Source organism: Podarcis liolepis (assembly GCF_965112155.1).
Source record: "Podarcis liolepis genome assembly, chromosome: 7".
NCBI lineage: Eukaryota > Metazoa > Chordata > Lepidosauria > Squamata > Lacertidae > Podarcis > Podarcis liolepis.
In genome coordinates, this window is record NC_139561.1 from 18,385,217 (window position 1) to 18,400,488 (window position 15,272).

The 15,272-nt window shown below is 44.8% G+C and overlaps 1 protein-coding gene across 2 annotated transcripts in view; it reads left to right on the forward strand.

The window, feature by feature from the left end:
• Positions 1 to 15,272, forward strand: part of CASZ1 (castor zinc finger 1) — a 443,166-nt gene that overhangs the window by 64,053 nt on the left and 363,841 nt on the right. The window lies entirely within an intron of this gene.

Sequence of the window (15,272 nt, forward strand, 5' to 3'; positions counted from 1 at the left end):
TTTCTACCAGTTTCTAACTTTTCCAGTCCTGAATTCATCTCACCGCATTTTGAATCAATTGGGGAAGGGGGGTCCTCATGAAAATTCTTCAGCATTTCTCTGCAATTTCCTCCTCCTAATAATAATAATAAACACATTTCTATATGTTGCTTTGACTAATGCACACATTTCCCCCAAAACTGAACTTAAAGTTTCCTCCATCATAGTCCTAGCCGGGCTTTTATGTTTATGTACTTACTCCATCAGTGCATCTAAAAATCTGCTGTTACTGGACAATCCTGTGTAGGCATTTATCTGCATGCCTTATTTTCATTCCTGGTATGGGTATGGGTGTGTATACTTTCAAACAAACAAAAAAACAACACAAAAGCAAACAAAACAAAACAAAAACCCTCCCTGAATCACATCATTACATTTATCCATTTCACCTCATAGGCTATCCTCACATTACAGCACTCATAACAAAAGCGCAGATAATGAGCATCGCCCGTATCACTGGCATAAATAATAAAGAATGAACATAATGTATTTTTAAAAGTTCCCCTTAATGCAACACCAGTACAATGCTCCACCCAAATAAATGAAATTATCACCATCTTCCAGAAAAGCACAGCAAAAGGAGGGGGAGATAAAATTATGGTCATTGATGGAAGGAAACTGTGGCTATGGGAACTCTTGTGCAAGCCAGTTCCTTTTCTAAATACCACACAGTTCCCTGATTCAAATCTTTAGCCTCTCTCAAGAAATCCTTCAGGCAAGCCAATATCTCTGCACTATGGAGATAATAGTAATACTAGGATGCTGACATACCCATATGCTCCAAATGCCCCTTTCAGCCAGGGATATTTCCTGTTTTCCAGGTCCTGCCCTCAGTTACATTGCTACCCCTACTTTGCCCCTGATTTTAACCATTTGAGAATGCATTGCTAAGAACTTTTAAATGTTATCTGCTACTGTGTGTCCAATTCCAAGTTAAGGAAAGGCTATGCACTGCAACCCAGAGTCCTGAGGGACTTGTTGCTTAAACAGTGATCCAGTTCAGACTGTGAGCTTATAGAGGAGCTGGAGGCTCCAGATCTCAGCCAGGATCTTATCCAGGCAGGTGCTTACATGAATTTTGCCTCTTCCCAAATGGAAGCTCTTGCCTACCATGCTGTCTCTTCTGCTCTTGTAGCCCTGGGGATAATGAGGCCTGTGGTTCAGGAACCAACCGTGAACCCAAGCAAGCATTGTGGAGACCTCCAGTCTTGTGAATGGACTGTCTGGTTCTGAAAAGCTCCTCAAGGCTGCAGCCTATATGGGACAGTGGAGTTTGGTCCATGAGGGCTAATGGGGCACTTACTTCCCTGCCAACTTCATTCTGTCATTGGCTCCTATGCCACCTACTGTTGGACTCTATGTCTCCCACCCAACCAGCCCCAATGGACGCTGGCCACTCCTGGTGCAGGGATCTTAAACATTGATCATGCTCCCCTTCCTCTTCCTCTAAGGAAACCCTCAGCCCCAGATCTGAGCAGGGCCAAATCCTGAGATCAGGGCTATTCTTTGATGTTCAGCTTGCTTCCCAAATGTATTAAATGTCAGGCTGGGAGGCACACAGCCATCTTTCCTGTAATGCACATGCATATATTTTAAACACACGTGCACACACACACACATTTGCAGCCTCCAGCCTGCTCTTCCACATGCTTGTGAGGATTGTAGGACAATTATAGATTGCAGAGGACAATTATGTTCTTCTGCTGCACCTTCGCTCTAAAGGAGAAACATGTTCCTGGCCTTTTAAACCAATGCAGAAACCACGGGGGGTGGGGGGTCATATCCAGCAAAGTCATGGAAAGATGTGCAAAGTCCAGAGAGGAAGTGATTGAGTGATTGCTAATAGGGTGGAGTGCTATTTTTCTAGAAAAAGAGGTGCCGGAACTCACCATGAATGCCTCCCTTGTTCTCTTATAATGGCAATGGCACCCACCTGGGAGGTGCTGGAACTCAGTTCCAGTGAGTTCCAGCTGGAAAAAATGCCCTGGGTGGAGTGGGCCTGACCTAGAAGGGGTCTTTTCTGTGGTGATGCCCTGATTTTGGAACAGCCTCTCTAAGGAGGCGCAATTGGCACTGGCATCACAGTCTTTTTACCCAGTCCTCTTAGGTGACATTTTATTCAGAACTGCCTCCATTGCGCCATAGTGTTATGTTTTAAGCTTGGTTTTTCTTTGTCATTGTGTTGCTTGTTGTTGTGTTTTTGATATTGTATTATCATGTCATGTTGATAGGCTTATTCACACTTTTGTACGCTGCCCTGGGATCTTCTAATGAAGGCTGCTTAAGAAATACTTTAAATTAAATGTTGAAATAATTCAAACAGCTTGGGAATAGGGGGAAAGTCCATATTCCTGCTCCCACCTCAGCACAGAACCCCTTTTCTGTGGGTAAATGCAGCTATTCATGTATCAGGCATCAACTTGGCCATGCTGGGGTATGGGCCACCATCAGTGGCGTAGCGTGGGTTGTCAGCACCCGGGGCAAGGCAAGTAATTTGTGCCCCCTAACCCGTGGATTTGCGCCCCCTAACCCTAACCCCCAGATGTTGCGCCCGGTGCGGCCGGCCCCCCCTGCACCCCCCACGCTACGCCACTGGCCACCATGCAATAAGCAACCTGCCAAAAGTAGAAAAAGACTTCCAGTGTTCCAACATACTAAACTGCCATCCAGCCCACCACTTACAGTAGCTAACCAAACATCCCTGGGAGCAGACCACCAGGGGAGATAGCCACCCCCTGCTGTTTGTCATCCCTTGATAATCAGAGAGATACACTACCTTTGAGCATGGAGGTTTTATTCTGTGCTATTGCATGTAATAGCTCTTACTAGGCCTGCTTTCCATGGATGTGATTAAAGCAAAGCTGCTGGCTGGCAGCTGTTGTGGGCACCCCGTGACTGCGGATTTCAGGGATGTGACATGGGATGTACCTGCTCCCTCAACTTTGCAGTATCTTCACTTGACTTCACAGAGCATGCTCTCCTCTCCCCCACTTTCTGTGTGAAGACAAGCAGGCCATTCTGTGCGGAACACATGTGCGAATAAAGCAGAAGCAAAGCGCACACCCTCCTTACAAGAGTTCCTTGTGCTCCTTGCCATTGTTGATGTGAAAGCAGCCTTGGATGGTTAAGCCGACAAGGGAAGGAGCATGTCAGCATGCCGGCTGAGTGCAGAAGGATAGGTCTATTAAGCCAGGGCCTGACATCGAAGGAGATAAAGTGCCGGGAGGCTTCCAAAGGCCGCCACACAGATCAGGTGTCTCCATTTAAATACAGATCCATCTTCTTGATCAGGGCCAAGTAGGCACATTCCCAACCTGAAAGCTTCAGTGCCTGTTAGGGATGCCATACTGGGCTTGTTAGACATGAAGAGGGGAAGGGACAATACATTTTTTGTTCTTCCACTTCAGCTAGATGCAACCTGGCAGCAGGTTCCGAAATTGTGCATCTGCTTTTTTTTTCTTTCCTACTCTCTCTGGCTGTATATACACCATACATTTAAAACACACACACACATATCCTGGGAACTGTAGTTTGCTACGGGTACTGGGAATTGTAGCTTTGTGGAGAGTGAACTACAGTTCCCCGTATTCTTCGGGGGTGTTTTAAATGAATGGTGCTTAGGCATCCTCTTTATTCTGTTGTAACATGAGAAGGAGAAACATGCGGTTGCATTTGACTATGGGCCCATCCAGAGTTCTCCTCATCCCACCACTTTGTCCCAGGGAAACCCAATCTTTATCACTGAATTGGAGCAAACATCAGCCAGGTTTTCCACAGGTTGACAATTGCTCTGATTCAGCGCTAAAGAGTGAGTTTTCCCATGGAAAACCCATGCTTGGACCCATGCTTTCTGGGCAGGATACAAGCCAAAGTATGGACAAGCTCTGAGATTAGACCCAATGAACATGACTCAGCCAGGTCCTAATTTCAGTGGATTACTCTGAGCAAAATTTACAGCACACATGCATGAGCACCAGTGGGGGAGACAGGCCAGGTTTGTTTTATCTTAATTTTGTTTAAGGTATTTATATAGTGCTTAGTGGAAGTTCCAAATTGCACTGTGGAAAGCAAGCCAACATTTGCTCTTGCATCCTCCTCTTTGGTGCATCCTGTCCTGTGTGAAAGAACCAGCAAATCCCCTGTGGAGTGGGAAGAGGAGGGAGGCCTTTGAGAAAAAGCCGGGTAACAGCTTCAACCCTGAAATACCTGAAAAGGACTTTGGGGCTGATCAGAAGCTCCTGCTGATTTGGCAGAAGCTGCCTTGCAAAGGGAGAGCCAAAGGGCCATCCAGGCAGCTGCTCTCTCTCATGAATGGCCCGTCCGTGTCACATTCAAGCTCAGGGCTGGGAAGTCACACTCTCCTTTGGAGCACAGGGAAGGTGGTTATTTATTAATGTCCGGAGCGCTGCCATCTTGCTGCCTCACAGGGCTAATAAACACTAAAGTGAGCTTAGATAGCCGAGGCAGCAGAAAAATAGCAGTGCCTGAACAAAGGAGGTCTGGAACCTGGGGCTGAGTCTGTGAGAAGGAGAACAACAACAACAAAAAGGTGTGTTTTGAAGTTGGCCAGCATTGCACCAGCACCTGCTACAGCTCTCTTCTCCTGCTCCCTCAGCTCGGGTGTCTCATCCAACCTCTTCCACTCTGCACTTCCATCTGGAATTGCTTTCTGCAGTGTTCACTACTTCAAACCTAGCTCCTGTCATGGCAAATTCAGAGGCAGCCTGTTACCGGAATAGCAGCAACAGAAGCAAACGCTCCTCGTTGATCAGATCGGGAAGTCTTTATAGGAGTGAGGCAGGACCACGTGGCAGGTGATCTGTCTGGTGTCTCAGTAATTCCCTCCTTTGGCCAGAGCTTGGTGGAGAGACACAGGCAGAATCTCTATCTGTGGTATCCCTCAGGTTCCAAATTCAGGGTCTCAAGTTCTGTGAAAGGTTTGGATTCAAGTTCCACCTCAACTGTTCACTCAACGGGTGGAAAGCAAATCACTCTCTTTTCATACCAGGTGCACACTTTTGTTCCAAGGATGAGTTAGAATTGTAGACCCCATCATACACTGCTCTGCTGTGTTACTGCTCTTATAATCCACTTGACCTCTTTTGGACCTGCCTCTCTCCTGTCTGGAATCTCATAAGAAAAGATGGAGCAATCTTGTTTTCCCCTGCTCTGGAGAGTAGAACCCAAACCACAAAAGGAGATTCCAACTCAAGAAGAACTTTCTGACAATAAGATCCAACTGGATCAGGCCATGGCCCATCTAGTCCAACATTCTGTTCTCACAGTGGCCAGCCAGATGCCTGAGGCAAGCCCATAAGCACAAGAGCAGTCTTCCCCTTCCATGTTTTCCACCAACTGGTATTCAGAGGCAGTGGAGATGGAACAGTGTCTGGAAATGTTCTCTGATATGAGCAAAGCAGTGCAGTATCATTGCTGGAAAGATGTGGGATGCCAGTGGGCCTGGCACAACTGCAGGGGAAGCAATATTCTCAAGTACATCCTCCTATAGCTTCAATTTGCACCCTCTTTCCCCCAAACTGGGAGGGAGGGAATCAATCAGTTTCCTGATAAAAATATTTTAAAGATAAATATATCTTAAATCTAAATTTCAGTTTTAAAAACAATTGAAATTCAGATTAAATTTTGGGACCAGATGCCTTATGCATGCAAATATTTTCATCCTGGCTTATGTTCCAGATTTCTTCCTGACTTCCAGGAGAGGCTCTTTGGAGCATATGGGAAGGTGGATATGTGGGTGAAAGATCAAACATGCTGCTGGAGAAACTAGGTCTTGAGGGTTCTTGCAAGCCTGAGTCTGACAGGAGGCGCCATCAATGCTGGGTTTAAGGAAGGTGACCAAGGAGAGAAAACTGCACTTGGGTGGGGCATGGCAGGCAGCAGATCAGGGTGTAACTGACAGGTGTGGGCAGGAACAGAGCTCAGCAAAAACAGGAATATACATTGGGATCAAGTCAGGATAAAACAGGCAGCTTGGAACAAAAAAAGGGGGGGAAGGAAAGAACAGAGCTGTCATCATTATCAATGTCTAGATGTGGACCATGATGAAAGAATCCTGGGATCCCCCTCCTTTGGGCCAACTCTGGTGATAGTGTCAAACAGAGGAGGCCATTCCCTCAGAAGCTGCTTTAAGACAGCATCAACTGGAGATTATTGATGGGGGAGAGAGGGGCAGGAGAGTGTAATGGTTAGTTAGACTGTGGTGCCAGAGCCGAGGAATTCCAGGTTCAGATCTCCCACTCATAGGGTGACACTGGGGCCAGTCACCACCTTTCAGCATAACTTTGATACAACCCCATGTGAGGAGAAGAAGAGGAGGAGGAGGAGGAGGAGGAGTTTGGATTTGATATCCCGCTTCATCACTACCCTAAGCAGTCTCAAAGTGGCTAACAATCTCCTTTCCCTTCCTCCTCCATAACAAACACTCTGTGAGGTGAGTGAGGCTGAGAGACTTCAGAGCAAGGTCACCCAGCAGCTGCATGTGGAGGAGTGGGGAATCGAACCCGGTTCACCAGATTACGAGTCCACCGCTCTTAACCACTACACCACACTGGCTCTTGTGTGTAATGCTTTGGAAGCACCTTCCCTTTAAGAACAGTTCAATACACACACACCACACCCTGTCAGCGTTTTCTCTTGGACCAAGGCAGTTGTTCTCAAACTTTTTTCTCAAACTTTTTTTCACACTTTCAGAATAAAAATTTGCTCGTGCCACACTGAATTTTTATGGCTAAGAAATACATTGGAAAACAAAAGGAAACAACTCCTAGCAGTGCTTGATTTATAACATGGAGCACAACTACTTTAGAATATGATCATGGGAAATCCAGAAAGTATTAAACAATGCAACTACATACGAACATGAATTAGTCCCAAAATAAAATTAGAAGCAAGCCTCACACATGCATACCTTAAGTAAGTATACAAATTCAATGAGAGGCATGAGTTTGCTTTTGCTGGGTAATCTCATTTATATTAGGTCTAATTTGAGACAAACAAACTCTCACCTCCCTGTCAATATTGAGACGCTTTTCTCTTTTCTGATCTTTCATATTTGTCAGAGTTGAGAATTTCTGTTCACAACAATATGTCATGGAGAACTGTAGAAGAATAGCCAATGCTCTTGAGAAGAGGCATGGATAGTGTTTCTGGTTGTATAACCATATATATATATATAGAGAGAGAGAGATACTACACAATACTATACCACACTGAAATGTTTAAATGTTTCTTTGATTGTCCTTGAATCTTCCCACCACACTTGCCAACCTCTCCTGCCACACCAGTGTGGCACACCACATCCTTTGAGAACCACTGGACTAAGAGAAACCTTTCCATGGGGTTTGTGTCCTTCCAAGGATCTGTATAGGGACCCTGTCAGGGAGCCTGTTGCACTACCAATGTTTGCATACCACTTGAATTTTGCAGGCAAAAGGAGACACACTATGGGAAGCAGGGCTTCTCTTAGTCCTCCTTTCATCTGTTTTCCTAAGAAGGTAGCTCACAAAGCAACAACCATCAAACAAGCAGGACAAGAAAAAAAAATCCTCTGGGAATACAGTTCAGATCAGGCTGCCAACACCAAACCTAACTGTGCAATGTGGGGGCAGAATTTGGCCTAAGGAGCACAAAGCAAATGTTCCCTTTCGCAAAGGCCCTACAGCCATGAAGGATTTCCCAAGCCCTGCTGCAAGCTGAACACAGCTGTGCCCCAGCTCAGCTTCAGTCAGAGATAACTGTGATTTCCTAAAAAGGAGGTAGAGGTCAGAGGGGAGAGGGGAGGGGAGAGGAGAGGGGGTGTCCTCTTCCAAGGAATAGGTGAAAGAGGATGTTATGGCAATTGGGGGTTGCTCTTTGCTTTCATCCTTGGAGGCTGGAGAAAGTGGGAACGCTTCTTGTGGCTACTAGCTTCAGGCAGGAGTTTTTATGCTTTAAATTCTGCTCCAGAAATTTCTTTCTGTTCTCAGTTCTTTAAATCCTTTGCATTAATGCAATGTCATGGTCAGAGAGGCGGCCTTAGACTGGGGAGATTTGGGTGGGGTGTCAAATCTGCCATGCAGCCATGACCCTAGGCCAGTCACTTCTCTCAGCCTAACCTACCCCACAGGGTTGTTGTGATGATAAAATGAGGAAGGGGAGCCACACAGTCCAGTTTGAACTTCTTGGAGAAAAGGTGGGATACAAATGTTGTTTTTATTTATTGGCCACCACCTTGAGAATTCTGTTGGATGGCCGAATATAAAACGATGGTGCTGATGATCTATTCTGCTTGGCTAGTCATGAAGCAGGTACTATGAACTATGGGAAATTCTGCTGTCAAGCAAAGCAAGTTCCAATACCGCTGCACGTGACCTTAAGGGTTGTATTGGGGCTGCTGGAGTCACAGCACCAAGGTTCTTTTTGGTACACAATGTCTTCAGGGCAAGGACTGTAGCCCAGTGGTAGAACATCAGCTTTGGACACAGAAGGTCTCAGGTTCAATACCCTTCAACATCTCCTACCTGAAACTAGTTGCTGGAAACCATCGGAGGGGAAAGGGCTCTGGTGCTCTGCTTGCGGGTTTCCTATGGGCATCTGGTGGCCACTATGAGAACAGGATACTGGACTAGATGGGCTATTGAGCTGATCCAGCAGGATCTGCTGATCTTCTTATGTGAACCCTGCTGCAAGTTAGTGTATGTAGACAATACTGAACTGGATGGACCAATGGTTTGATTCTGCATGTTCCTTGTTTGTTTGTTTCAGAGATAGCAGGGTTACATTCATGCCCATTGATGTCTGTGGGTTTTTCACTGGTGCGAGCATTTCTCAACGGGGGCGGAGGGGGGAATATTGACTGATTCTGGAACGATCCCAAAGGGCCATTCATTTCCTTTCTGCTGCCTCCACTTGGCAAGAGTAGTTTGCCAAACATCTTTTTAACTGTGGCTGTTTCCCATTCAGCCCTCCCAGAGTTGTAGTAATGGACTAGAATAGATTACATCCAGATCCGACTTGGCCCTGGTCACCCTTACATTATGTTAATAAAGGAGTACAAAAGGGAGCCACATCCCCACGAAGGACTTGTTGATGGGGTGTTTCCACAAATGTCGCTACCAACAGGGTCTGAATTTCCTGTGTTTATGAATTGGTCAAGGTTGGCACATTGATCCAGAATGTTTTGTTTCAGAAAGACTCTCCATCACTTTTTATACCCTTTTTATACCCTTTATACGTTGCAACCTAGGCTGCTATTCTGGCCTCAGGGATTTCCAGTTTGGTCCAGCATAGACCCTGGTCTTCAAGGGATCCTATCCTTATTATGTGGGGGTGTGGGGGCAGAATACTGATGGTAGGCTGCTTTTTTGAGAGAGAGACATGATTGTTGTTATTATTATTATTATTATTGTTGTTGTTGTTGTTGTTGTTGTTATTGTTGTTGTTATTATTTCTACCACTCTGGGCAGCTTTCAACAGAACATTAAAAAAGGAATAAAACTTCAATCATTAAAAGCAGAGAGAGAAGTGGAGGTGGCTTAAGATGTAGTTTAAATAGTGGACTCATGATATGTTTGCTCATCATCCCATTTTCACCTTCATTAAAAAGGATTTTCAGGATTTTTGCTGCTTTTAAAAGCCTATGCGACCTCTTTGGCCACAGGAAATAGTGCGACAGGACAAAGAGTTGTGGGTGGCTCTCCCAAACCACTACCAGCTCTCTTAAAAGGGTTATTTGCCTCCAACCTCAGTGACCTTGTGCATGTCAATCATTCAGTCTCATCTGTCTTTGTCTTGGGTTCTGCAAAAAGTGTTTGCAGCAGAAGTGTGAGAAGGGAAAAGTCCTCTAAAACCTGGTCTAGGAAACCTTTGCCTTGCCTTGGCATGGAATGACCCAGTGGGTGGAGCCAATGTGGCATAGCCCCTCCTCAATTCAAAATGTAACCCTTGTTAATTTTTTGTTAATGGGTCGTGGTTGTTTTCACCTGTCCTAAGATGATGACATATCCCTGGGGAACTTTGTTAACACAGAATAGAAGTGCAAGAGATTGGGACTGGTCCTACCATTAGGCAGAGTAATGTGACTGCCCCAAGCAGCAGACTTTGTGGGCTATGTTGTTTGATTGGTTTTACAATAAATTGACTAGCCATGGAGACTAAAAACCTGGAAGGCCAGGGGGGTCAGACATATTCAGGAGAGCCAGTTAAAATCCCTCAAACACCTAGTTCAACAAGCATTACTTGTGGAAACAGCCTACCCGAATTCAGGACTGCCACACTAAAGATCAGAATATGGTTCTAACATCACTTTTTGTGTTTGCTTTTTGTTTTGTTTAAAAAGCATATTCATTCACTGCACGTGATACGATTAGGAGAATATTTCATAGTTTCAGTTTTGCAACAAGAGCAGATATCGAAGGGTGAAAGATTAGCCTTCTGGCTATGGATGAAAATGGGGGAAATCTACAATGACCTGTGTGTATGTATAACGGTGAGGGAGACAGAGAAAAAAATCTTATTTACTGGAGAGAGATTAAGATGCAGCCATCCTATATCTTACCTTTCCGTTTACAACTTTACGCAAAGCCAGTGAACGTCGCTAAAAGACTCCCTTGGCCAGTAGGGGGCGCCTTGGTAATGCATTATTCATTCTTTCAGACAGTCCTATAGCCGCCCCCTCCTCTCTCTCTCTCTCTCTCTCTCTCTCTCTCTCTCTCATTCAACTGAAAGAACAGTCTGCCAAGGAGATCTGGTACAAGCCATCAAAATATTTTGGCAGCTCTGCAAAGTGACAGTTTAAACGAACACAAGAGGGTGTTTAACCATTTAGGGGCCTAAGAACAGCACAAACATATGGAAAGAGCTTTGCCAATCAAAAGTTGCTGGCGCTTGCATTGCCGTCCCCCCTTGTCCCATGTCTCTGGGTCAAAAATGTGAGCCTTAGTCACTCTCCCCTTTGGTGCGAGCATTTCCTCTTTGCTCACATATCAACATGGCTCCCCCACCGTACACCATGCCAATTCAGGTACAAAAGTCACAGCAGCTTAATAATTGCAGCAACTTTCCCCTTCCTGGTGCAACTGCCATCAGCCCCAGCCAGCATGTTGCGAGTTGTTGTCTAAAACATCTGGAGGGCATCAGGTTGGCAAAGGCTGCATTGGAGTCTTCTCCACCCCCTTATAATTGCCCAGCTCTGTAATTTTTTCAAGACTTATAACTTGGCTCTTTCATGGAACACTTTTTCTCCCCTACCTGCAGTTTTCTCGGAGTGCTTCTTAAACCCTACCTGTGCCATTTCCCACTTCCTGCAATGCAGTTAAGTTTAGCAGGGGAGAAACTGAGGCACAAATTAAGGGCTATGACTTTCCAACTAAGGTCACGTAACAGATTAGGAGTGGACTGTAAGGATTCCATAGGGCCAAGCATTTTGGTTTATGCGCTAACAGAACAGTTTTCCTTTTCCTTTTCAAAGTAACATTATTATCTAGAGCGGATGTGAACCACATATGACCAACTAAACTGAACAGAACCCAACAGCCACCCAATGCAGTCTGCCAAGTGCCAGGATGTGTCCCACCCACCGTTTTTGAAGTCCAAAGCATTCAAGCAAAAACAATGTTTCAAGCTGTTTGTGTGGCTTCTGGGCTGTATTCAGCCTGGTGAATCACATAAATTACACAGATCTGGTTTCATGTGCATAAAGGGGCATTTTTTGGAATTCTGATGAAGGAGAGCTATCTGAAACTATATCTTGCAGAAAGTCAGACCATTGGTCCATCTAGTTAAGTTCATCTGCCACCTGACAGGGGCTCAGACAGAAGTATTTCCCAGCCTTCCCTGGAGATGCCAAGGATTTAGGGGAAGAGCTCAATAGTAGAGTTTTGCATGTAGAAGGCCCCAGCAGCTTCTTCAGGTAGGGTTGAGGGAGAACCCAGTCTGAAAGAGTGTCTCTCAAACTTGGGTCTCTAGCTATGTTGGACTACAGCTCCCATTATCCCTGACCACTGGTCCTACTTTCCAGGGATGATGGGAGTTGTAGTCCAGCAACAGCTGGAGACCCAAGTTTGAGAAACCCTGGAAAGTCAATGTAGACACCAGTCAGTGGAGACAGTGGTGAACTCAATGGACCAACTTGGTAGAAGGCAACTCTTTATGTTCCTATTGCACCTCAGACCATTGGTAGGCAAAGCATATCCTTTTATCATGACTGCAGCTCTTCCCTTAGGAGTCAGGCTCAATATTGGGGGGCCCAATTGCCAGCCCAGAGCCTCTAGATGCTTCACTGCACAGGAACATAGAAAGCTGCTCAATACCAAGTCAGGAGAATTGGTCCATCTACCTCAATATTGACTACAGTGACTGGCAGCTGCTTTCCAGGGTCTCAGACGGGTCTTTTTTAGTCCTGACTGGGAGATGCCAGGGGTTAAAGCCAGAACCTTCTGCCTGTAAATCACAGGCTGTACCACCTAGCTATCTGGTTCTATCATTTGAAATTAGGGGTCCATCCCTCCACCTTGAGCTGTCCATATTTGAGAGCTTGGAAGGATTTCTGCCTGAAACTTTGGGGAGCCACTGTGATCAAAGAGTAGACTGGGGTGACCAATGCTCACCAGTCTCAGCCAGAATGACCAGTGGTGATGGGAGTCTAACCACAGCTGGAGAGTATCACATTTGCTCCTCCTGAATTAGATCATACTGAGATATTATGGACCAATGACATGACTGTATAAGCTAGCTCCCAGCCTTGCACCAACTCAAGAAATCATCTATTGTGGTTGCATCCTATAGTGAGAGTCAGCTGTGGCTGCACCACACTGCTTTAACCCAAATTTCACTGCTTTATAACAAACTGATACATCAATATTTCCACCTGCTTTGTGGACTTCCCCACTACCTGTCACAATTGTATGACAACTCTCTTGGAGGCAACTCTCTTTGGGGGTGGGGGAGAACTGTCTGGTAGCATGTCAGAAAGCAAACTCTGTCCTGTGATTTTTACACAGATACAATTTATTAGATCTGTGGAAGCCAGTGGTACACAGCTCAGTAATTTTAGACTCTGGAGGACTGAATGGTCTCATGGGCCCCCACTCTTTAGATGGTAATGTGTATTATTATTTCACTTACAGAGTAATCCTATGCATCTCTATTCAGAAATAAGTCCCACTGAATCAAATGGGGCTTACTCCCAGGTGAGTGTGTCTAGGATTGCAGCCTTACTTCCAAACATGTTAAGCCACCTCCTGCTTCTGCTACTGAGTGGGACCCTAGCCTGCCCTAAAGTCTTGCTCTGATGGCACTCTGGTGGGAGCTCAAAGAGGGCAACCTGGTTCTTCTGAAATGCAGTTTAAGCAATGTGACTCAAAACTGTGCAGGATAGTACCAGAATTGCCACTGTTGTAACTTCTTGCTCCTTGGAAGCTGCTGATTGGACCCACATATTTATTCTCCACCCAGTCTGGCAAATGGTCAGGGGACAGATGAGGAGGTAGCGGGCCTGTAAATATGTAAGAACGAAGGCTGGCAGGTTGATATTTTTACATTGCGGATTCTCCCTCTTCACCATTATTAATATCCATGAGACCGTTAGCACTCTTCAAAAGCACTCCCACTGCTGAAAGATCTCTATCAGAGAAGCTTGCCATGAATTACCAGACTTAATTTCCTCATTCTGGCACCAAGCGATAGACAAAGAAGACCCCCTGGATTTGTTGATCAGAAATTAACTTTTTCTTTCCTTCTTTTTTGTCACTCAAGAGTTTTCAGTATTCCTAAAGGAATTCTGTGATCTGGAGGAAAACCCACTTGTAGCAAGATCTCTCTCTCTCTGCTTTACAAAACCACTGCAGCGAGTTTTTCATGCGTCTCTGCAATAAATAAATAAACCCACCTCCACTCAGTTTAATAATCCTGGTCCTCCTCTATACAGTGGTGATAGCTATATATATATATTGGCTATATTTTGGAATTGTGCTGGCCTGATACCTTTGTAGAGTGTCTGTGTGTGGACTGTGTTTGTGTGTGGGAAAGGAGGGGGGGTCTGGCTCACTAGCCCCTCCGATTGCAGCAGGTCTATAGTTACACTGTTGGATTCAGGGTCACAATTTGAGTCGGATTTCGTATCATTTGCACAAAGACACATTGACGCCCGAGCCTAATGAACATCAATATTCTTAACGACAAGGAAAAGATCTCTTTTATGGGATTCCAGACAGGCAGTGTGTCTCCGCGCTCCTCCTGCAGAATCGCAGGAAAATATACCATGTCTCTCTTCTGCATACACACAGGCTTCCGTCCTTGCAAAGTTGAAACCTCACAGCTCTGAGGAGAGGCTTCCTAAAACGAACAGAACAATTCCTTCTGTCGTTCCAAAGTTTTTTCATGGAAGCTTCCTCTCTTGCTCTCCACTTCTCCCTCGGCCTTTCCAATATGCAAGTCCACTACAAACTATTCTTTACTTTTCTTGTTTTGATGAACATAGGATATGTGTCAGGCTTATCTGGAGTGTGTGTGTGTGTAGCTGTGGCGCTGAGACTTTTTTTACCCTTAACAAAAAGAGTAATTCAAAGGGTTGTTAATTTTCTTTAAGCACCTCAATTTACAAATGAAAACCAAAGTAAAAAAATAAACCAGCCTGCCATTTTTGGTTTCAATATTGCACACATTTTGTAGATATATATTGTCAAGTGGGTTCCTTTCCTTTCTAATTTTTTTATTTAATTTAATTTTTTTCCCCCGCATTTCCACCCCTCAGCTCTTTACATCTTTGGCTACCAGATGTGTCCCACATTGAAGAGTTATTTCTCCTCCCTAGAGTGGAATAAATGCAATCAATATGAGTATTGCTCTCAGGGCCTTGAAATATTACATTAATGTTCCATGTGGTGACATTTTAGCTGGAATTTTCAAATACATTATGATGGTTCAAATTAATATTTATCAGATCAGCTTTTATATTTTGCAAAAGAGGGAGAGAAAGAGAGAGAGAGTAAGCATTATTAAAATACAAAATGCAGATGAACTCCAAAATCGATGGTCCATTTTACCAGCACTTTCCAGGGTTGTGTTTTGCCTTCTGGTTTTGTTTTAAAATTTATTAGTTTTACAGGCAAATCTATTTATTTCCCCCTCATTTATTTATTTTTTCACCTTCTCAGTGTTTTCCAATAGTTTCTCCTCCCCCGTTTATTATCCCGAAATGTAAATTACGACATTAGCCAGTTTTCTTTAATTTTTTT